Source organism: Crocuta crocuta, unplaced genomic scaffold (assembly GCF_008692635.1).
Source record: "Crocuta crocuta isolate KB4526 unplaced genomic scaffold, BGI_CrCroc_1.0 scaffold30, whole genome shotgun sequence".
NCBI classification, from domain to species: domain Eukaryota; kingdom Metazoa; phylum Chordata; class Mammalia; order Carnivora; family Hyaenidae; genus Crocuta; species Crocuta crocuta.
This window is the reverse complement of record NW_027528345.1, coordinates 6,891,210-6,914,155: the sequence shown is the minus strand read 5'-3', so window position 1 is coordinate 6,914,155 and position 22,946 is coordinate 6,891,210. Positions and strand designations below refer to the sequence as shown.

The 22,946-nt window shown below is 38.3% G+C and overlaps 2 protein-coding genes across 4 annotated transcripts in view; one reads left to right on the top strand and one right to left on the bottom strand.

Moving 5' to 3' along the window:
- Positions 1-7,913, bottom strand: part of LOC144222953 (uncharacterized) — a 125,113-nt gene extending 117,200 nt beyond the window's left edge. The window contains exon 1 of the mRNA XM_077753661.1: positions 7,795-7,913. The gene's annotated coding sequence lies outside the window, so the exon portion shown is untranslated. The remainder of the gene's footprint in view (positions 1-7,794) is intronic.
- A 276-nt stretch (positions 7,914-8,189) lies between these two features.
- The window catches only part of SCAF11 (SR-related CTD associated factor 11), a 72,671-nt gene continuing 57,914 nt past the window's right edge, over positions 8,190-22,946 (top strand). For all 3 annotated transcript variants that reach the window (XM_077753246.1, XM_077753247.1, XM_077753245.1), the window contains exon 1: positions 8,190-8,342. The gene's annotated coding sequence lies outside the window, so the exon portion shown is untranslated. The remainder of the gene's footprint in view (positions 8,343-22,946) is intronic.

The window sequence follows — 22,946 nt, the reverse complement described above, 5'->3', positions numbered from 1 at the left end:
TTTGCTGTACCCATAGCACAGGGTATCACAGCACAGGGTGCTTAAAGAAGAGAACTCTATTTTCTCTCAGTTCTGAAGGCTAGAAGTCTGAGATTAAGAGGTTGGCAGGGCTGTTTTTCCTGAGGCCTTTCTCATTGGCTTAGATGATCATCTTCTGCCTTTGCATGGTTTTCCATCTGCCTGCACACATATCTATGTCCTAATCTCCTCTGGTTATAGGGAACCAGTTGTACTGAATTAGGGCCTACCCTAAGGACTTTATTTTAACTTAACCACCTCTTTAAAGCCCTTGTCTCCTAATACGATTACATTCTTTTTTTTAAATTTTTATTTTATTTTATATTTTTACAAGTAGTTTATTGTTAAGTTGGCTTCCATATAACACCCAGTGCTCATCCCCACAAGTGCCCTCCTCCATGCCCATCTCCCCCCCGCACACACACCCATCAGTCCTCAGTTTGTTTTCATCATTCAAGAGTCTCTCATGGTTTGCCTCTCTCCCTCTCCCCCACCATTTCCCCCCTTCTTCTCCCTCGTTAAGTTCCTCTNCATCTGGTCCAATGTGTCTTTTAGGTCCATTATTTCTTTAGAGAGTTTCTGTCTGGTTGACCTATCCATTGCTGTAAGTGGAGTATCAAAGTCCCCTACTATTAGCACATTCTTATCTATTAGCTTGTTTCTGTTTGTGATTGTTTTAAGTATTTAGGTGCTCCCATAATCGGTGGATAGACAATTATGATTGTTAGTTCTCCCTGATGGATAGATCCTGTAATTATTATGTNGTTAGGGCCCTTTTCCCTAGCTGCTTTCAAAATTCTCTCTTTGTCCTTATATTTTGCCATTTTTACTATGATATGCCGCGCAGAAGATCAATTGAAATTACGTCTGAGGGGAGTCCTCTGTGCCTCTTGTATTTCAACGTTTACTTCCTTCCCTAGATTGGGGAAGTCTCTGCTATAATTTGTTCCAGGACTCCTTCAGCACCTTTTCTTCTCTCTTCCTCTTGTAGGATTCCTATGATACGGATATTGTTGTGTTTGACCGTATCGCTGAGCTCTCAAACTCTTCTTTCATGTTCCTGGATCAGTTTGTCTTTTTTTCTCGGTTTCCTCTTTTTCTATAATGGTGTCTTCTAAATCAGTTATTCTCCTTTCTGCCTCTTCAATTTGTGGTTTGGATGCCTCCAATTTATTATGTATCTCATTTATCGCAATTTTAAATTCATCACGCCTATTTTTATGCTCCATGTTGCTTGTAGCCATAGTTTCTTTGATGTCCCCTATGCTTTTTTCAAGCCCAGCTATTAATTTTATGATTATTGTTCTAAAATCGTGTCCAGTTATGCTGCTTATATCTGTTTTGAGCAGGTCATTAGCTGTCAATTCTTCTTGGAATTTCTTTGGAGAAGAGCTCTTTCTTTCATCATTTTAGTTGGCTTTCTGTCTCTTGTTAGTTTTAAAGATTTGTTATGCTCTCTGCACCTGTGAGTGCTGCTGTACCCAAGAAGACCCTTTGACTGTCCAGGGTGTATCCTTTCAGAGAGTGTTTTTTGAATGGTATCTCTTGGTCTTTCTTGTTGAGACCTTGGTTATTTTATTTTCCTACTCGTAGTGATATTTGGGACTCTCCACCATGTGTACTTTGGCTTTTTCTTGAGGTAGCCCTTTAGGTCTGCTGTTGGGTCACCACTTGTCGGAGGCCGGATCCAGCAGGTCCAGGGGTCCCTGAAGGATGGACGGTTGGCAAGAGAGAGAGTGAGAGAGCCTGAGATTCTTTCTGATCACCCAGCAGACATCTACAATTACATTCTTAAGTGCTGGGGATTAGGATCTAAATACATGAACTTTGGAGGGACACAATTCAGCCCATAACACAAACTCAACATCAGCACAAATTACATATTGAAATATTTCATTTTTCACTGTTGCATTAAATTGTAAAGTCTTTAAGGGCAAGAACAATATTTTATTTATACCACCTATACCTAGCACAGAGCCTGGTACACACTAGGCAGTTAATACAAGAGAACAACTGGTTTCTGAGGACTAAAAGCAGTTTGTCGCACCTTGCAAATATGAGGTCACTGGTGACTTTTTCCAAGAGCAGTTTCAATGGAGTGGTGGTGACATAAGCCTAATTGTTCTGGGCTTAAGAGTGAATGGACAGGTTTGACAGTATAACAACTATGACTTTTGTATGACAAAAGCCACCATGAACAAAGTCAAAAGATGATTATGATAAAAAATAGTACCTACATATATGGAACACCAAGAGTTAAGAGCTCTGACACAAAGAAATATCTTATAAAAAGATCAGAAAAAGATGAAGACAAACAGTATGAAAACATACAAAGGCTACATACACAACCCAAAAATACGGAGAAAAAAAGTTCAGCCATATCAGTAGTTAGGGAAACACTAACTGAAATAACAGTGAGATAGCATTTAATGTGCATTACACTGACAAAAATGTAAGATTCATGCATCTAGACATTCTTTTGCCTTTTGATCGGCATATAAACTGCAGTAATTCTAGAGGTAATCTGGCAGTGTCTCACTCAGACACCTTTGGTCCCAAGTATGAGAAAACCCAACTCACCCTCCCTCCTCAGTTATTTATAGAGTCACATAACTCAACATCTAGACATAGATAGATGGAATTTTCTTAAATGTTATCATTAGAATCTAGTTTCTTTCCATGTCTTAGTTCTGTCATCCTGAGTGGAAATCATTTTCAGTAAAGGTCTCTCTTCATGAATAGAGCTTATATTCTTAGAGCAACAAGTCTAGCAGAGAAGTCCTTGATCTAATTCTTATTGTCCTGAATTGAGTCATGTGCTCATCCCTGAACTATAGAATATTATAGCTAGTATGATATTATGCTCTTATTGACCAAATAGAAAAGCCAATGGAGGAGTCTGTGCTATTTGTAGCTCTACAGATTAACAGAGGAAGACTAATTCATCTAAAGAAAATGAGGTGCTGTTAGCAGAAAAAGAGGAGATGGATGCTGGGTGTCAAAACAAGCAAACAAATGTACATATATCCTCTACAAACAATATCTATCAAAATGTGCACATATCTTTTGTCTCAACAATCTCACTTTAAGGATTTGATTCTGTAGAAAGAAATTGCACAGTTTAAAAGAGATACATGTATAAGGATACTCACTCTAGCATTGTTTATAATGGTACAAAATCTGGACAAATCTACATTATTTAGCAATAAAGGAATGGCTTAAAAAATTATGGTACATTAATAGTTTATTGTGCAGCTAGTAAAAGAATGAGCTAGGTCAGAGTATCCATGATAAACTTTTCAGTAAGTAAAAGGTGCAGAAAAATATAATGTGATTCATTATTTATAAAAATCAAAACTTCTATTTATTTGTGTTTCTGTAACCATTGGAAAAGTATGGAGAGAAACATTAATTTTTTTAAGTTTATTTACTTTGTGAGAGAAAATGAGGGGGTAGGACAGAGAGAGGAAGAGAAAGAATCCCAAGCAAGTTCCACACTGTCAGAACAGAGCCCCATGTGGGGTTCAATCCCATGAACTGAACCCTAAGATCATGACCTAGGCTGAAACTAAGAGTTGGATGCTTAAGTGACTGAGCCACCCAGGCACCCCAAATCATTAATCTTTTAATATTGATATTACCGAGGATTGGGATGGGGAGAGTAAACTATCCTTTTCTTTATTTGCTTCTGAATATACTGTTATACTTCTGTGTTGTCTGAATTGTTAAAATGAATGCTTATTACCTTTTAAATGAGTAGAAAGTGAAATGAGGAAGTAGTCTTAGATATAAACTATTTTTAGATTTAGAGACAAGAAAGATAAATTCATCTTGGGTAAAGAAGAGATTCAAAATATTGAAGATAGAGTAACCCATAGGGTGGGCCCTGAGGGGATGGAGAGGATCCATTTCAGAGCAGAGTCCCAAAAGTAGCAAGGCTGTAATAGCTTTCCTGTTCACAGGGAAATGCAACAAAACAAAACAAAAAACACAAAAACCCCAAAAAACAAAACAAAACAAAAAAAACCCAGTTCATAAAAATTTAGTTCTTTAGTGTTGAAAGTGCTTGTTTTAAAAAGGAAATCAGGGTGATAAGAGATGGGAGGACTTTGAAAATGTATACTGTTATTTATCAAGATTAAAAGTTTGCAGCTCTGTCAGTTCCTGTTAGAAAAGTTAATGGTCTATAAATCCCAAAGTCTGGGAAAGACAGATCTACAGCACAAGTAGAAAGCTAAGCATTAAGCAGCAGCTAGCACTTCCTCTGTTGTTGAGGAAAACAAGTGTGTGTGTTAGAGGCAGACTTTGTAGGGATAGGGAAAGAAGGTGACGAAGTTAAAGGCTATGGTGAGATCTTTTGCTGGGCTCCAGGTTGAGGGGCTCCACAGCAATGAGTGTGAGGTTGAGACCTGAGGGGAGTGGCAAAAAATGGTAAGAGGTGCTGTGGGAAATGGGAGACCAACCTGAGAGAAACTGGAGTTTTCAATATGGAATAATATCGGACTATATTTTTGTTCAGATTTGGTCTTTTATGAAATTGTCCTTGGTCCTTTTTGTATTCTCTCCCTCATTTGACACTCTTTCCCACCCAGCCCTTTTCTTTTTATTCCTTTTATGACACATATTCTTTCTTAAGCTTGTTTTTGTACTTGTCTTATCTGTACCAACTAAACTATCTCTGAGAATGACATGGGGTCATTCATTCAATAACCACTTCACAGCACCTCTGACACAGTAGACACCCGACTGATTAGTGCTGAAATAAATTTAATTCCATGTAGAAAATGGGTAATCAGTATCATCTTGATTAAAATTCTTCGCAGTTGTGAAAAAAAGGGATAAACCATTTGGCTTTTTTTTCCTTAATTCCTATAAACTTTCCCCCATAGCATATATTTTTCATTCCTTATAAAGATACCGTATATATACATATTCTTTTTTTCCTCATAAGAGTCTTAAACTGTACACCCTTAGAATTCAAACACTCCTGTTATAAAAATGCCACAGAGACCATTAAAATAAAAATCTCCACTGTAATAGATATGAAAAGGAGGACCAAAAACCTTAGGCAATATGTTCAAAACTGCAAAGGTATCAAGTGAGAGTCCATATTGGAGTCATGTTTCCATCTAAATTCAGTGTCTTTACACAGTGATTCCACTTCTTAATTTCAATTTTATTTTGCATTCAACTTATAGCAGTTAAATTAATTATAGAAGTTATCTCTGTTAAAACTCTGTCAAAATCAATACACTGATTACCCTTTATTTTTAAAGATGCCAGTGTGGGTTTCTGTTGCTGTGTGACATGTTTGATATTTTAAGTGCCAGGTAAAATACAACAAGCCATTTGGGCATTCAGTTGAAGGCTGTTTTATGATGCGTATCATTTGTGTTATTTATGGTTATAATCAAATTTTAAACGTTGACAGTGATGGTTGGTATATCAATCTTTACTCCTTCATTTTATAGTTCATCATTTATTTAAAACTCTGTATCTCTTTATTATATTGTAAATAAAATATATTGAAATCACAGAGAGAGTAACAAATTGTCACATGCAAACATAATTAGAAGGATGCTGCATGTACAGGAATACACATAGTCTTCTCCCTGGGGAGGCAAGAGATGGCCTATTACAAACCACCATCCTCTTTTCTATTTGCATATGAAAGGAGAAACCACTCATATGTTAGCATTACGAGTATTTTTCTCTAAAAACATGCTGGCATAATACCTAAGAGGCCAACTGTAAAAGAGTGGAAATTAATTATCTGCCAGAGAATAAATAGATCAAAAGGTTCATGTTGTTCAGTATGGAGCTTACTCAAAAATTAAAAACGGAACTACCCTACAATCTGGTAATTGCACTAATGGGTATTTACCCCCCAAATACAAAAACACTAATTTAAAGGGATACATGCACCCCTATGTTTATTGCAGCATCATTACCATAGCCAAACTCTGGAAGTAGCCTAAGTGTCCTACTGATGGATGAATAGATAAAGAAAATATGGTACATATATACGACGGAATATTATTCAACGATAAAAAAAGAATGAAATCTTGCCATGTGTAACAACATGGACAGAGCTAGAGAATATAAAGTTGAGTGGAATAAGTCTGTCAGAGAAAGACAAATACTATTTGATCTCACTCAAATGTAGAATTTAAAAAACAAAACAAAGGAGCAGATTATAAAGAGAGACAAACCATGAAACAGACTCTTAACTATAGAGAACTGATTGTTACCAGAGGGGAGGTGGGTGAGGATTAAAGAGTACACTTACGATGAAAATAAAATGATAAAGAGGAAATGGCCCCAGAAGGGGGGAAAAACCGATTCATATTGTTTAGTTTTGCTTAAATGTATAGTTATTGTTTTTTTAAAATTACAGTTTTCTATTGGCAGGTATTACCATTTGACCTTTAATTAAATGTAAGGACGAACACTGTTAACAAATAAATAGATTTTCATATAAAATACCCACAGAAGAATGCTGCCCCATTAGTCTCCATCTGAAGTTACATTCCTGGGGGGCTGCATTCTCTCGTTGAAGATGCGCATATGTACATGACAAAGCTACACCCTTATTCTGATGAATGGCTCATCACAGTGCTTGTGGAACAGTGACAGGGAAAGGCGTTTGATAAAAATTTTGTTCCATCAGAAAAAAAAAAAAACATTTTAACTCCTCTAGATCACAGTTCCCTCAAATTTCCCAAACACAGCGAAGCCCATCTAAATCCCCAAACCTCGTACAATTGTAAAACTCCAAAGACTTTGAAACAGAGACAAGGTTGCTATTCATATATTCCTCCAGCAACAGTTACCAAGTTCTTATCGAGTAACAGGCACTGTGCCAGGAGCTGTTGTTATGAAAGTAGTAAGACATTGGCAGTGTGGGGCCGACACGGAGCAGACCGGACACGATGCATACATAGGATGAGGGTGCCATAGAAGCGACCTCACAGTTCGGGGAGTTGGGGGCGGGCAACCGGCCTGGTTTGGGCGAGGGCGGCGGAGACGTGGCAAGCCGGCGGGGTATCGACGAAGCGGGGAGGGTCGTCATTCTGGGCAAGGCTTGGCGTGGTTAGGGGAGCGCACCGCGCACAGAAAAGAAAGGGGAGGGTGTCAGGCTGCAGAGGAAGGTGCGAGCCGCGAGGATGGACGTGCCTGGGACCTGGGGTAAGCCATGTTGGCCGGGCGGCCCCGGGCCAGGGCTGCCTCCCGCGGGAGCTGTTAGCTGGGCGACGGTGCGGCCCCGGACTGGAAGGGCCACCTGGAAGACGAGGGCTGGACGCCGGCGCGGGAAGAGCAGTCAGGGGCGTGCAGAAACTGTACGCCAAACTATGAGGTGGAAGTCAGTGGCTTTGAAAAAGTATAAAGGTGTTTCTGAGGTAAAAACAAAGGATCCAACGACCCGATAGGAAATAAACAAGGCACACGTGTTCCACGGCACGCAGGTCCCGACAAATTATTGAATGATCACGTCATTGCCTGACCACAAAGTGGAGGTCCTCTAATCACAATCAAGTTTTAAATTTTTTGTTGTGGGAATTAGGACAAGGGGATATCCTAGGCTTGATGAGCTACAGGGAAAACCTCTCCCCTAGGCATTTTTTAAATGCCCGCCAGGACGAAAAAAAGAGGTGGGCTTACAAATTACGGGCACTTCAGCCTCCCTGTGGGATGTATTTCAGGTGGGCAACGGTGCTGGGTGAAAACTCAATCCAGCGCCAAACAACACAATAACATTCTTCAATATCAGATTACCATAAAGATAGGGTAGCAAAAGCCACGCAAACCATCTCACGTCCAGGTCCCCAAGGGTCTCCTTCATTATCCACGGCAACTTAGCCGGCTGCGCCGCCAAAGCAGCGCCAACTCTAGCGCCTTACACACGGCGCCTGCGCACAACCGCCGAGTGGGAGAATGACAGCCTGCGAAAGACGTTTCCCAGAAGCCCGCGCCACTCGCTGCCGTCCTCCCTCCCGCTCACGGGCCGCGTGACGTCACTCCGCCCGCCACGTTCCTCGTCGCTAAGGGTGGTTTGCCAGCGCCCCCCAGTGGTCCGGTTGAGCGCTGCAGAGGTACGCGCAGGGCCCAGCAAGCGAGTAGGGCGAGTGCGGCGGCCGCTGCTGCCGCCGTCGTCACCGTAGCGNCAGCCGGTGGAGCCTGCGCCCCAGACGCCCCCGGAACAACTCAAAGCGGACGAAGGAGTCCATGTTGGGGAACTTGGCGTAGTAACTGGGACCTAGGGACCTGCAGTGGGGCCGCCACCGCCGCCGCCGCCGGAGCAAGCGCCTCGACCTCGGCCTGAGGTAAACACGGGCCGACCCCGGGGGCGGATGGGCTCAGGCAGCTGGCGGGGCGAAGTGGGGGCCGTTCCAGGCCGGCGCAGAGCGGAGGAGCGGGCCCGGGGCGACGGGAGGGCGGACAAAGTTTCGGAATTGCGCGCGGCCCAGGCGGCGTCCTGCGCTTGGAGGAAAGTTGGAGCTGCCTCTCGAGGCGGGGGAAGCTGCGGCGGGGAGGCCNGTTCCGCGACCGCGTCGCCACACAGGCACCCCCTCCCTGCAGTGAAAACGTGTCTTGCTGGTCTTCCGGGCGCTCCCCGGCCCCCCAAGTTCGCTTTACTTGGAAGACTTTGCTTTTGTCAGTAGTGTCCAAGCCCGCTTGTGAAACCAAACTTTACTACGTCGTGACCTCTCAGTGCGCGAATAGGGAAGAGCCGGTGCTGCCAGGCATCGGCGTTTGCCCCACGTCCTGAATTTCGAGCTGTTCTCCCACCCCCAATCTTTACACCCGTTTCCTGGGCTGACCACAAAAGGGCCGGATCTAAACTTAGCTTAATGAGTCGCTCTTCCTCACACCTAGGAATTTTGAACCATCAAAGACATTTCTTGCAGATTGCTGGCTGACTTGGCACCCAGATACATTTTGAAAAATTGTTTTTAAAAGTAAGCCCCTGGTTTAATTAGTTGATTAAAACAGTCCCAGATTCAAATGTTGTGAGTTGTAAAAGAACCCCAGCGTTTTTCTGTAGAGTATTTCTGACAGCGTCTACGAGTTGAGTGATTATCACTAATTTTGGATTGCGTTTTAATTAACATCTTTTACCCTACTATCAGTGAACTAAGATATTTAAGCAAAAACTGATCAAAAAGTTTTTCATGTTTGGCTAGTAGATGCTGATGTTAAATTTTTCCAATTTGTGAATTTCCATTGAGTTTTGTTAAAGGCGTATTAATAGATGTATTTTTCATTTTAAAAGTTAATTCAGACATATGACTGCTTATCTCAGCAGAATATTGAAGGCAAAGCATTCTTAAATAACTGCTGTTTTTGTATTTTATTGGTAACTGTATGAAAGTTTTGGTAAGAATCAAGTCTCTTTCCAGACCATTGCTTTCTCCTATTTTTTTGGCAGTTAGCTTAATCATCTCACCTTTTTGCTGTTGGTTAAGAACTGCAGTAAAACGCTTGTGGGACTTTTATTTTTTTGTTGTTTTAATTTATTGAGCAGATGAAATTTTGAAATTGTCTTTGGATTTCTTTTGTTTCATTCTCTTCTTAAAGATTATCTGAATTTACTTCGTATTGTGTTTATGCAATATGGGTTTTTCAAATTTGTAATTCATACTGTGGCTGCACTTTTTCATTATACTATTTTCCAGTGCTTGCAAATATATTAATAATCATTCAGTTTTACTTCAGAGGGTGACCTTTTTGCCTGAGAATTTGAGTACGTTTTAATATTTTTGGTGGGCTAAGATTTGGATGTTTGCTTACTCCTAGTGTACTCACATTATAAAGACATTTCTCAGTAGGTCATGGGGGCATAAAACTGTAGGAAAAAAATAGAAAATTGTTTGTAAATATGCTGCCTGAAACGTATCATGGAGAAAATCTTAAGGGTGATTTTTGAGGTGTGTCTTTATGTGGTGTTAGTGGAGTCCGCGAGATAAGATAGAAATTCTTCAGGGATCACTAAGCTTCCCCATTATTTTTTGGGCACTAGGCAGTGTGGTTAGGCATTTTTCCTGAAAAGCTGTGCTGTTAATTAGAGATAGGATCAAACAGTGCAGTTACACGATGTTGTTGATTCACCATTAGTAGCATGTTTTAGTAGTAGGAGAGTACAGCATTATACTAGTCATTGACTTAACACTGAGCTTTTTAGTTTTTAGGTACACCAGTGAGAGATGTAGTTGTAAACCCTAACTAAAGAGACTGGCTGATGTAGAGGTAATAAAAAGAGTCAATCTGAGAATAATTTTCACTGTAACTTCCCATTAGGAATCTCTGCCACCATCTATCCTTGTCTTTTAGTGATGTTGATTGGATCTTGACTTACCTTGCCCAGTGAAATAAAGAGGCTTAAAACCTAAATTCTTAATTATGCTCTCTGTCTGAAAGAATAAATGAATAGCTTTGCACCTTAGCTTGCATCTGGATTGTACTAACTGGTATTAGTACTGAGTAGAGCTCAGAGTTAAAATCTGGCTTTCCCAAGATTCATCTTTGCGTTGTCATTGTGGTCTTAAAGTTGTGACTTTGCTTTGTAGTACTTAGGTACGTGAAATTTTACAAATATGAAAACAACACTATCATCTCTTACTTGCAAAATTTCCTAAAAAGTCTATGACTTCTGTTTACCTATGATGTTTAACACTCAGCAGCCAGAGTGATCCTGATGAAACCTGTCAAATCAAGTCACTTCTCTTTTCAAATGGCTTCCCTTCTCAGTCATAGTAAAATCCATAGTACTTATGGTCTACCAGGCTCTTAGTGTTTCATGTCTTCTCTTCCTCTCTGACTTGATTACCTCACTCTTTGTCCAGTTAGCTTCTTCTGTTCTACTGAGAGTTTTCTCTGACTGCTCTATAAAACAGCGGACCCCCTTCCCATGTTTCCTACCACTTTTTACACCACATTTTCTCCATAGCATTTATCACTTTCTAATATTGTATAATGTATTATCTTAAGTTTATTGTATTTCTTCTTCACTTTAAGGCAAGTTCTGTGAGAATAGGGGGTTTGTCAGTTTGGGTCATTGTTTTGTCTCCAAACACCTGAACAATGTCTGACACATAGTAGGTGCGTAGTAAATATTTAATAGGTTAACCTACTTTCAGCTGGACACATTAAAGCATTAAAAATAGTAATTGTGGTTTGAAACTTTAAACTATGCAAGTCTCAGTCTTTTGCATAAACTGCTAAGTTATACTTTTATCCATGATTTATGTTCAGGGAACATTTTTAAAGGAGAGGATGACAGAATGTGACCTTGGAACTGATTTATCAGGGTATAGAAGGAACTAAGAATACTTAGCTAAGGGTAGAGTGGTATAACTATCTTACTGTTGTCATTTAGACAGCCAAATTAGACTTATTTTTGGTAGTTGCAAAAAGCAACTAAATGTTGTCATTTAGAAGCTAAATTAGACTTATTTTTGGTAGTTGCAGAAAGCAGAGTTATGGTTATGGTGATTTTTTTTAATAGTTTATTGTCAAGTTGGTTTCCATATAACATCCAGTGCTCATCCTATGGTGATGGGTTTTGAAAGGGAGGGGAAGCAGCAAGAGTGGATGTGGGAAAATTAGTTAAGACTCTTATAGTAGTAGTTCAAAAGAGATGAGGATAGCTTCATTTAGGTTGAGAATTGTGAAGGTGGGCAAAAGTGAATGAGATTTGCAATCACCAGGCCTCTGTTGGGTCCAAAAGTAAGGGAGATAGAAATTTCAGAGATAAACAGCTAGGTTGAAGGTGATACCCCATAAGGACCAAGGTTCTTTTGATTCTGACCTACTGCATTTAAGGTACCCCTGGAACTTTCAGATGGAAATTTCTATAGGCAGTTAGACAATATGGTTCTTGATTTTAGAAGAGAGGTATGGACTGGAAATAGAAGTCATTTATATAGGTAGTTGAAACTATAGGTGGAATTGCCTATAGGAAAGGAATATAACTAGAATGGGATCACAGTGGCCCCTAAATATAAAGGTTTAAGGAAGGAATGTAAGCTACGGAAGAATTCTGTGAAGGTCAGAGAAGTAGGAGTTTAGTGCAGTACTATAGAAAGCAAAGGAAGAGAGCGTTTCAAGGGGAGGGTAATCAGTAGGGTCAATTGTTAATGAGAGTTGAGTAATGAAAGAGCTAAGATTTTTCATTCAGATTAACAGTAGGAAGCTCATTGGCCTTTTTATTAATAAGCAGGATAGTAAGCTTCATATTTTCAAACTGATGCTCCTGTAATTACTTAACTAGATGTAAAAGTACTGAGATCAAAGGTTTAGAAATAATCTGTCCACATTACAGAAGAGATCTAATGTTTGTCAAATATTTGCTATGTGCCAATCACTCTGTTTTAGACATTTTATATACATTTTCATTTGACCTTTTCAGCAGCCTTTCAATGTTGGGTGTATTAATCCATTTTACAGAAAGGAGTCTGAAGCTCTAGAGAAGTTAAATGACTTGCTAAGAAATTCCATTCCACCTGACTCTTAGGCCTTTAGTTACTCATTATATCAGTTTGCCTCTTAAACTCTAGGTCAGTTCTATCTAGTAGTAGACCTTTCTGTGATGATAGAAATACTGTGGGCCTGTGCTGCCAATACAGTAGCTAATGTGGCTGTTGAGCCTTTGAAATAGGACCAGTGGGACCAAGGAACAGAATAGGGGTTATTGTATTCGGCAGTGGGGATATAGATCAAAAGTTATTGAGAATCCCATAAATACTAAAGCAGAGTTTTATAATAAGAAGAGGTGCAAACACATATTCCTCATTTGGAAGGAGTACCATTTTACTTATATGCTAGTTTTAGGTACTATAAATGAACATTGTAGATAATCTTTTTTTTTTAAACAATTTCAAACTTTAAGAAAATTCCCAAGTGCAATACAACTTTTTTCTCTGAGAGTAAGTTGCAGACACCATCCTCCTTAAGTCCCAAGTACAAAGTTTTTTTTAAAACCCTGAACCACTTGAGTAAGCTGCAATGCTTTCTTATCATCCCAAAGATAAGGACTTTTTTTTACATAAAATATATCAAAATCAGGAAATTAACATCACTATATTACTACAATCTAACTCTTCAGACCTCCTTCAGGTTTTGTCAGTTTCCACAGTAATTTCATTTGTTAAGAGGATCCAGTTCAGAATTCTGTATTGCATTTAATTGTAATGTCTTTTTATACTCCTTCAACCTAAAACCATTCCTCAGTCTTTTGTTGATTTTCATGACCTTGACACTTCAAGAGATAAGTTACTTTTTTTGTTAGGTGTCCCTCAGTTTAGATTTGCCTGATATTTCCTCATGGTTGGATTTAAATTGTGTTTTTTGGCAGGAGTGTCTCAGTAATGATGTTGTGTGTTCTCCTTGCATCCTATCCTATGGCATACGATTTCAATTTGTGCCATCGCTGATGATGTATACTTTGATCACTTGAGTAAGATGAAGTCTCCCAAGCTTCACCAAAGTTTTTTTCCTCCCTTTCTTAGTAATTAATAAGTATTTTGTGGGGAAGTATTTTGAGACTTTATAAATATCAGGTTTGCAATTTATTCTCAAAATGTCCCAGTTTGGCCACCAAAAGCCCCTTCCAGCTGGTTTCTGTGTTCCTTTGACTTGCTTTGAGCACTTCTGTACTGTTTGACGCAAGAAAATGTCCCAGGTTCACCTTTTACATACTTTCCCTGCTTCAGCCCTAGAATCAGCTGTTTCTCTAAAGAGTGGTTTCTTAGAGTGAAAGGTATCTATCTATCTATCTATCTATCTATATCTTTGTAGACTAAATCTTATATTTATTTATTTATTTTCTTTCACAGTTTATTGTCAAGTTGGATTCTATAGAACACCCAGTGCTCATCCCAACAAGTGCCCTCCTCCACGCCCATCACCCCCCTTCCCCCCACCATCAGCCCTCAGTTTGTTCTCAGTATTCAAAAGTCTCTCATGGTTAGCCTCTCTCCTTCTCCTCCCCCATGGTCCTTTGTTTAGTGTCTCCTAATACTCCTATAAGTGGAAGCATATGGGNGCCTGACGCCGGGCTCAAACCCACGAACTGTGAGATCATGACCTAAGCCGAAGTCGGACGCTCAACTGACTAAGCCACCCAGGCACCCAGAACCACATCTTCTTGATCCAGTTGTCAATTGATGGACACTTAGGCTCTTTCCATGATTTGGCTATTGTTGAAAGTGCTGCTATGAACTTCGGGGTACATGTGCTCCTATGCATCAGCACTTCTGTATCTCTTGGATAAATTCCTAGCAGTGCTATTGCTGGGTCATAGGGGAGTTCTATTGTTAATTTTTTGAGGAACCTCCACACTGTTTTCCAGAGGGAAAGGTATTTAGAAAACCTAGATTTGGGTACTGTATTCATTTCTGTATCTATATATAGGAAACCATGAGATGGTACCAGTTTTTCCAATTTCTGTATTTGTTTTCCAATGTTTGTTTTCATTTTCTCCCTTTCCAAATTTATAACTCTCTTCTCTTACAAGGAGAAACCTGATTCCCAGTATCCTTAGCGTATTATTTACTTATGGTCAGTCACCAAGATGTAACCAAATTCCTTTTGCCACTGCTGTTTTCTCTCCTGTGTTGGATATTATTTTCACTCTTCTTAGGCTCTGATCTCTTGTGCCAAGATGCATTCCTCACTCTAGGCTCCTCAGATACCTCATACTGAGGATCTCACCATTCTGCTAGAGTTCCAATACCTCACTCTGGGCTTCCTCCCCATCCTTCATATGGACACCTTGCTCATTAACTTGATCTCCAACACCTCCAGGCAGAAAACCAACATGCAGATATGTTTTCTGAAAAACTGTACTTATTGTTTTTATAAGAGATTATCACACTGAAATTTTAATGAAAATTATGATCAGATATGTGCTTACTTTAAAATTTAAACCCTCTTGAGACTCTCACATCTCTGGTGTGATAAGACTAAATTTCCTCATTTTCCCTTTTACCTGAGTTCTCAGATGTACTTTCAGGGGGAGTCTTAATGTAATTTTGACAGTAAGGTAAAAATTAGTTATTTGGGGGGGCACCTGGGTGGTGCAGTCTGTTAAGATCTCGTGGTCTGTGAGTTCAAGCCCCATGTCAGGCTCTGTGCTGATATCTCAGATCCTAGAGCCTGCTTTGGATTCTGTGTCTCCCTCTCTCTCTGCACCTCCCCTGCTCATGCTTTTTCAAAAATAAACATTAAAAAAATAAAAAAAATTAGTTCTTTGGAGTCCATCAGACCCAGCTTTGCATTTTAGTTTTCCCATATACTGATTGTCACCTTTTATTTGTGACTTAATCAGTATCCTCACCTATTTTAAGTAACATTTACCTAAGTCTAGTGATAATAGAAGCTAACTCCATCTCTATTGTCTTACACCCTTAAGTTAACTCCATTTAGTGATTTTTCAAACCCTTTTAATGCAGTGTTACTAGCGTTCAATGTTGGTGGTGTTTAAATTTTTAAAATGTACTGTAGTATGGTATTTTGAGGATTAAATGTGCAAAGGCATGTCAGAATAAATGTGCAAAGATGTAACAAGTGGTTTGGTACTTGAGTATTAAATGTGCAAAAACATGTCACAGTTGATTGCTGGGTAAGCATTTCCCCTACCTATAAACTTGTGCTCCAGGTTTGTTGATACCTATGTGTCTATTAGGTCTGGGAATGAAACATGGCCTTTGCCCTCGAGAGGCTTATTCCTAATTGGCCTTCTTTATTGCTCCCCATTGTTCTTCCATTTTTTTCCTAACTAGTTTTCCATACTTTTCTCTCTTCTCCCACTTCCTGCTGCTGCATTATTTTTAAAACCCCCATTTTAAACATGTCAAACTAGATAAATGTGATAGAGGTGTACTTTTCCTTAGCAATTTCCCACTTTTTACAAAACACAATTTAAGTCCTGCCTTGGACTTTAAGTCCCTTTACATTCTGGCCCATAATTATTCTTTACTCTTATCTGCTATTGCTGTCCTGAATGAATTCTTTCTAACTAAATTAGTCCTCAAAAATGCCTATAGTTCACATTTGGCACTTAGCATATGCTATTCTGTTGTTCATCTTTTGTGTCCTGTTTCTTCAGCTCTACTTTTTGCAGCAGGAAGGGGTGTTGTATCTTAATCTGTCTTTGTATTCCAATGCCATTCCAATGTGGCCAAAGTAGTAGTTCAACAGTTTAAAGTAAGCAAAAACAGAAACAAATATTAAAGAGAGCAGCCATGGCAACACTGCCTTGAAAATTCTCTGGGATCAGTAAAACAGCTTACAAATGATAAATGATCTGTTAAGGTAAATATACTTGTAACACTATTTTGTATGCCTACATCGCCTGTCAAGAAAATTGTTTCCTTAAATTATTGTTCTAATGGGGAATAAATATTAATAACTTAAAAATGTGTAAGCTATCATTCACCTGGAAATCTTATCATAGAAGAGCCTTCAGATAGGACAGCTTTAGTGCATTAAGGCCATATTTCTTTAGGAACTGTAGTACACATGTGCAGTTACTTAGACAGCAACATGAGTAATATGAGGAAGATGCATGAAACAGAAAGTAGCTTTATTGTTTCAAAACTGCTACAAAACAAAATTGCTACAGTAGATTAAAACTGAATGAAGGAGGAACAAAGCCAGTCAAGCCCTTGAGAGAAATTTAAAATATATTTTATATTAGTATAGTTACTCCAACTTTCTTTGACTACTGCTATGGCATATCTTTTTCCATTCTTTCATTTGAACCTATGTCTTTATATTTAAAGTAAAAGCAGACTCAGACCTGTAAATACAGAGAACAAACTGATGGTTGCCAGAGGGAAGGGGAGTGTGGGAGGATGGGCAAAATGGATAAAGGGGATTGGGAGATAGTCTTTCGGTTATGGAATGAGTAAATCAGAGGAATAAAAGGCACAGCATAGAAAATATAGTCAGTAATATTGTAATAACATTATATGGTGACAGATGGTAACTATACTTGTGAGCATAGCATAACATATAGAGAAGTTGAATCACTGTTGTACATCTGAAACTAATGTAACATTGTTAACTATACTCAGAAATGTTTTAAAATTTTTTCTGAGTTTCTAGTAGATAGTATGTAATTTAGTGTTTTTGTAAAATCCAATCTGATGATCTTTTAATTACTGTGTTTAGGTTATTTACATGTAATTATTGATATATACTGTTTTGTTCCCCATTTCCTGCGCTTTATTCAATTACGTGAATATATTTAACGTTCTACTTTAAATTCATTTATTGACTTTTTTACTATATCTCTTTAAATTATGTTTTAGTGGTTGCTTTAGGCCTGCTCTTGACAACTAGAAATGTGGCTACTTTGAATTGAGAGATATGCTGTAGATGTAAAATACACACCAGGTTTCAAAGACTTACTACCACAAAAAGAATATACAGTGTCTCATTTAATAAGTTTTTGTACTGGTTACATGTTGAATGTTAATATTTAAACATACTGGGTTAATAAAATATACTAGATTGACATTTTAACTTTTAAAATATGGCTATTAGAAAATTTAAAATTACATATGTGGCTCACACTGTATTTCTGTTGGACAGTGCTGCTGTAGGGATTAAAATATGTATACCAAGACATTCACAATCTATGTGGAGTTAATATTTTTACTACTTGAAATGAGAGTAGAAGCCAGACAACTTCCCCAGTGACATTTATGTTAAAGTTGTTGCATGTATTACATGTATATGGAATGAAAACCCCACCAGACAGTAATATAGTTTTTATTTTTAGTAATCGTATATTTTTTTAAAAAAGTTACGAGGAGAAAAGTAGTCTCTTATTTTAGCTATTAACTATTTTCTTGTTCTTTGTTAATGAAATTTCTAGTTTCTCTCATATTATTTCTCCTCAACTTGAAGGATTTCCTTTAGCATATCTTTTACAGTAGCCTTGCTGGGGCGCCTAGGTGGCTCAGTTGGTTAAGTGTCCAACTTTGGCTCAGGCTCGTGGGTTCGAGCCCCACATTGGGCTCTGTGCTGACAGCTAGCCCAGAACCTGGAGCCTATTTCAGATTCTGTGTCTCCCTCTCTCTCTGACCCTCCCCCTGCTCGCGCTCTCGCTCTCAGAAATAAATAAAAAACATTAAAAAAAATAGCCTTTTTTTTTTTTTTTTCCTTGACTGAATTCACCTTTTCCACTTTCATTTCTGATAGGTTTCTCTGTTAGGTATAGAATTCTTGGTTGACAATTCTTTTCTTTAGCACTACAGATGTCTTGCTTGGATCCCATTGTTTCTGATGAGAAATTTGCAGTAATTTGAATCATTAATTTTCTCTGTATGCTGTGTTTCCTTATTGTAAATATGTATTTTTTTTTAACCTTCACTTTTTTGCAGTTAATTATGATTTGTCTAAGCATGTTTATCTTTCTTTTGAGTTAATCCTATTTGGTATGTCCTAAAATTTGTGAATTTTGAAATTTGGGAAGGTTTTAGAAATTGTTTCTTCAAAAATTTCTTTAGGTACCCAGTCTCTTTCTCTTATTTTTTCTACAACTCAAATGGCATTAAGTAGAACTTTGGATTTTGTCCATAGGACCCAAAGACTCTTCATTTTCTTTCACTTCTCTGTTCTTCAGATCAGATCATTTCTTTCTCACATTTGCTGACTCATTCCTTTATATTTCCAGTCTGTTGTTGAGGTCTTATTTCACATACTGTATTTTTCAATTCTAAAATTTGTTTGTTTCTCTATTTTTTAAGTATACCTTTTTTAATGTTTGTTTATATTTGAGAGAGAGAAAGAGCGAGCTTGAGCAGGAGAGGGGCAGTGGGAGATGGAATCTGAATCCAAAGCAGGCTTCAGGCTCTGAGCTGTCAGCACAGAGATCATGACCTGAGCTAAAGTCAGAGGCTTAACTGACTGAGCCATCCAGGCATCCTTGTTTCTTTATTTTTTATAGCTACCATTTGTCTCCTGAGAACCTCTGTCTTTCATTTATTACAGAAGTGTTAAAACTATTAATATCTGACTCAGATTAATATCTGTTTTCTTTTCTGACATAGGGCTTGTGAGTTCGTATCCTACTACTTATAACTGGCTTTCTGACCTTAGGTTACTTAATTTCATTGTATATAAGGTGGAGATGTCTTTGCAAAATACTGTAAAAACTAAATGAGGTAACTTAGAAAATGTCAGAAAGTAATAACTAGAAATAGTATGGAAGGCATACCTAAAAGTCCAGCTCCTGAGGCATTTGAAGCATTTATAATAAAATTACATTAGGAAAGAATCCCAATATCTACCCACACCTGATGTGAATGTAAAAGAATGTTCTTTCTTTTTTATTTTTAAAGTAAGTTTTCATCATAAGTAATAACATATTTCCAGATTAGAATAGTAATGTTTTATAGAAGTAGGATTGTAGAATGCCTCAAGTTATATGTGAAATATTCATTAGAGAATACATTGATTATATACCTAGGTAACATAACATTGTATTTACCTGAGATAACTACCTAGCAAGATTAAGAAATTCAGATAATAGGCAGGGCTGGAGTAAAGAGAGTGAATGCCCTGCTTACTACACGAAACAATTGCTTTCTTTTTTCAATAGTTGTTTCACTATAGCAGTTTGTACCAATTTAGAGAGTATTAGAGAGTGGCAATTCCTGAGGAACCAAAGAATGACATTTAACATCTGTATAAATAAGAGACTAATTTCTGGAATTGAAACTGTATAACGTAAGGTTGGTGAAATTTTGTTTAAACAGAACAGAGCAGTATTTCAAGAAGCAGTGTTTTGAACATAGTCCCTTTTTTCCCTGTTGTCATAGATGAAATCCATTTCCATTCTTCTGTAACAAGCATTCATATTCAGTTACTTACTGTCATTAATTCCTCTTCTTTAAATCTTAGGATTTATTTTATTTGCAGGTGTTTCCTGTGCTATATATGTTTTTGGGATGTGGGTAAACGGAGATTGCCATTTCCAGTTGGGAGTCTTTCTAATGTAGGACGAGGGTTAAATTAAAGATATAATTGATAGTGTTTCTGTTTTGGATTAGAAAAGAAGATAAAAAGATACCAGTTCTTCCTCCACTTCCGATACTTCCATCCAGGATGCCTTTCTTCTCTTGGCTGTTCTGCTTGTGAGATACGAGGGTATGGTGTTGATCCCAAGGGCTCCTCTTGAGATAGTTCCCTTGAGTCATTGGTTGTGAGATGAATCTCTTCACACCTCACTATTTTTTGCTTTTTTTTTTTTTTTTTTTTGGCCTTTAATAGGCATAACACTTAATCTTCTGAATGTAAACTCTGCTTTTCCACACTTGTTACTCTTCCCTTCAGGGGACCTGTATTAAGCATTGAGGAATTACTGATGGAAAGAAACCATGTAAGAGCATTAAGTTTGCCTTTACCACTTGAATTAATTACGTCATCGTGTTTTAGTAGATAGGGATGTGAAAATGGAGAGGGGAGTCTTGAAGACCAGTGAAGATTGCAGTCAGCTTCCTATTCCCTCCGCCATACCTTAAACAGCAGTGGAGTTGTTAAATAAGAATTGCATAAATATTAAGTAGGTTTTTTTTTTAAGTGTATTTATTTGAGAGAGAGAGCATGTGCATGCATGAGCAGGGGAGGCCCATGGGAGAGAGGAAGAGAGAGAAAATCCCAAGCAGGCTCCGCACTATCAGCACAGAAACCAATGCAGGACTTGATCTTAAGAACTGTGACAGAATTGCATAAATATATGTATTGAAATTATTGAAAGACATGTGAGATGATACTGCCTTATAATGTTTCTCATTTGGAGAAATAGTGGAAGCCTTTCATTTGATTTATCAAACTCTTTATGATAATGTATCCAGGCACATAGAAAGCACTTATTTTTCTTTTTAAAATAAAGTATTGTGGATGGTTCATTCACTTAAGTGTCAGACTCTTAATTTCAGTTCAGGGCATGATTTAATGGTTTTGAGATCAAGCCCTGCGTCAGGCTCCATGCTGTGTGTGGAGCCTGCTTAAGATGCTCTCTCCCTGTCCCTCTGCCCTTCCCCCCACTTATGTGCACGCTCTTTCTGTCTCTCCAAAGAAATAAAGTACTGCATCGTAGATGTATTCTCGTAGAATGGACACCTGTCACATAAGAGTATAACCCAATTGGGTGTCAACTGTAGTGTTTTTCTTCCCCCAAACGATGAAAAACTGCTCAGCTCCATACCATTAGTAGGGTCTTGGAACTGATCTATTTTTACATCACTGCCTTAGAATTTAGTGGGGTTGTGGGGCGCCTGGCGCCTAGGTGGCTCAGTTGGTTAAGCCTCTGACTAGGCTCAGGTCATGATCTCGTGGTTCATGAATTTGAGCCTTGCATTGGGCTCTGTGCTGTCAGCACAGAGCCTGCTTCAGATCCTCTGTCCCCCCGCCTTTCTGCCCCTCCCCTGCTTGCTCTCTCTCAAAAATAAACATTAAAAAAATACTGGGAAAAAATTTAGTGTTAATTGTGAAATTGTGCTTTTAATCTCTCAGTCTCCATGGGCTATAGAATATATGACCTTTTAGTGTTACAGAAATGTAGGAACCAGAAATAGAAAATTAAAATACCTCCTCTCATCAGTGGTGATAGAACACGGGTGGCCTCTGTGTTGGTGATATTGTAGCACCATTGGAAAGACTGAGACTATGAAGTTGTCAGTGAAACAGTACCTTTGTTGAAAATGTTAACAGTTTATGTTCTAGCCAAAAATTGTTTTCTCATATTAGTCTTAACTTTTAAAACATCTTAAATTTTACTAAATATGTTAAAATTGACCATTTTGGAGGTTTGTAGTTCTGTGACTTTTAATATATGTATTTGTAGTCCTGCCATCAGGGTCAGGATTCAGAATGGTTCCATTACTTCCAAAAAGCTCCCTCATCACTATCTTTGTAGTTAAACCTTTCCCAAATTGTTATCAGGTGACCAGTGATAACAGTTCTTTATCATTACAGTTTTTACCTTTTGTGAATGTCATATAAATGCACTTGTGTAGTATGTGACCTTTTGGGACTGGCTTCTTTCGGTATATTATCTTTAAGATTCATTCAAGTTGTTGAGTGAAGTTCCAGTCCTTTCCTTTTTTGTTTTTTGGGTTTTTTTTTTATTGTTGTTGTTTCGGTTTTTTTTGTTGTTGTTGTTGTTTTGGTTGAGTAGTATTCCATGTATGTCTGAATGCGCCATAATTTATTTAGATTATATCTGGTTTATCAATTCTTTCTTGTACTATCTTTATCCGGTTTTCGTATCAGGGTAGTTGGGAAGTATTTATCTTCCATTTTCTGGAGGAGATTGTGTTGAACTGGTATTACTTCTTTAAATGTTTAGTAAAATTCACCAGGGAAATCATCTGGGCCTGGAGATTTCTTTTTTTGGAGGACTACAGATTTAATTTCTTTAAACAGTACTAGGGCTATTCAGTGGTATTCTGCTTAGTCAGTTTTGCCAGAGGCTTATATTTATTGATTTTTTTTTTCAAAGAATGGGGTTTGGGTTTCATTGATTTTTCTGTTTTTCTGTTTTCAATTTCATTGATTTCTACTCTCTTTATTTCTTTTTTCCCAGCTTTGTACATATTTTTATTTAATTTTAGTTTAGCTTTTTTTTTTTTTAAATTTTTAATGTTTTGTTTATTCCTAGGAGAGAGAGAGACAGCGCGAGCAGGGGAGGGTCAGAGAGAGAGGGAGACACAGAATCCAAAGCAGGCTCCAGGCTCTGAGCTGGCAGTCAGCACAGAACCCGACGCGGGGCTCGAACCCACAAACCACGAGATCATGACTTAAGCGAAAGTCGGACGCTTAACCGACTAAGCCACCCAGGCGCCCCTAGTTTAGCTTTTTAACATAGAAGTTTAGGTCACTGATTTGAGACCTTTTCTGAACTTTCCTGCAGT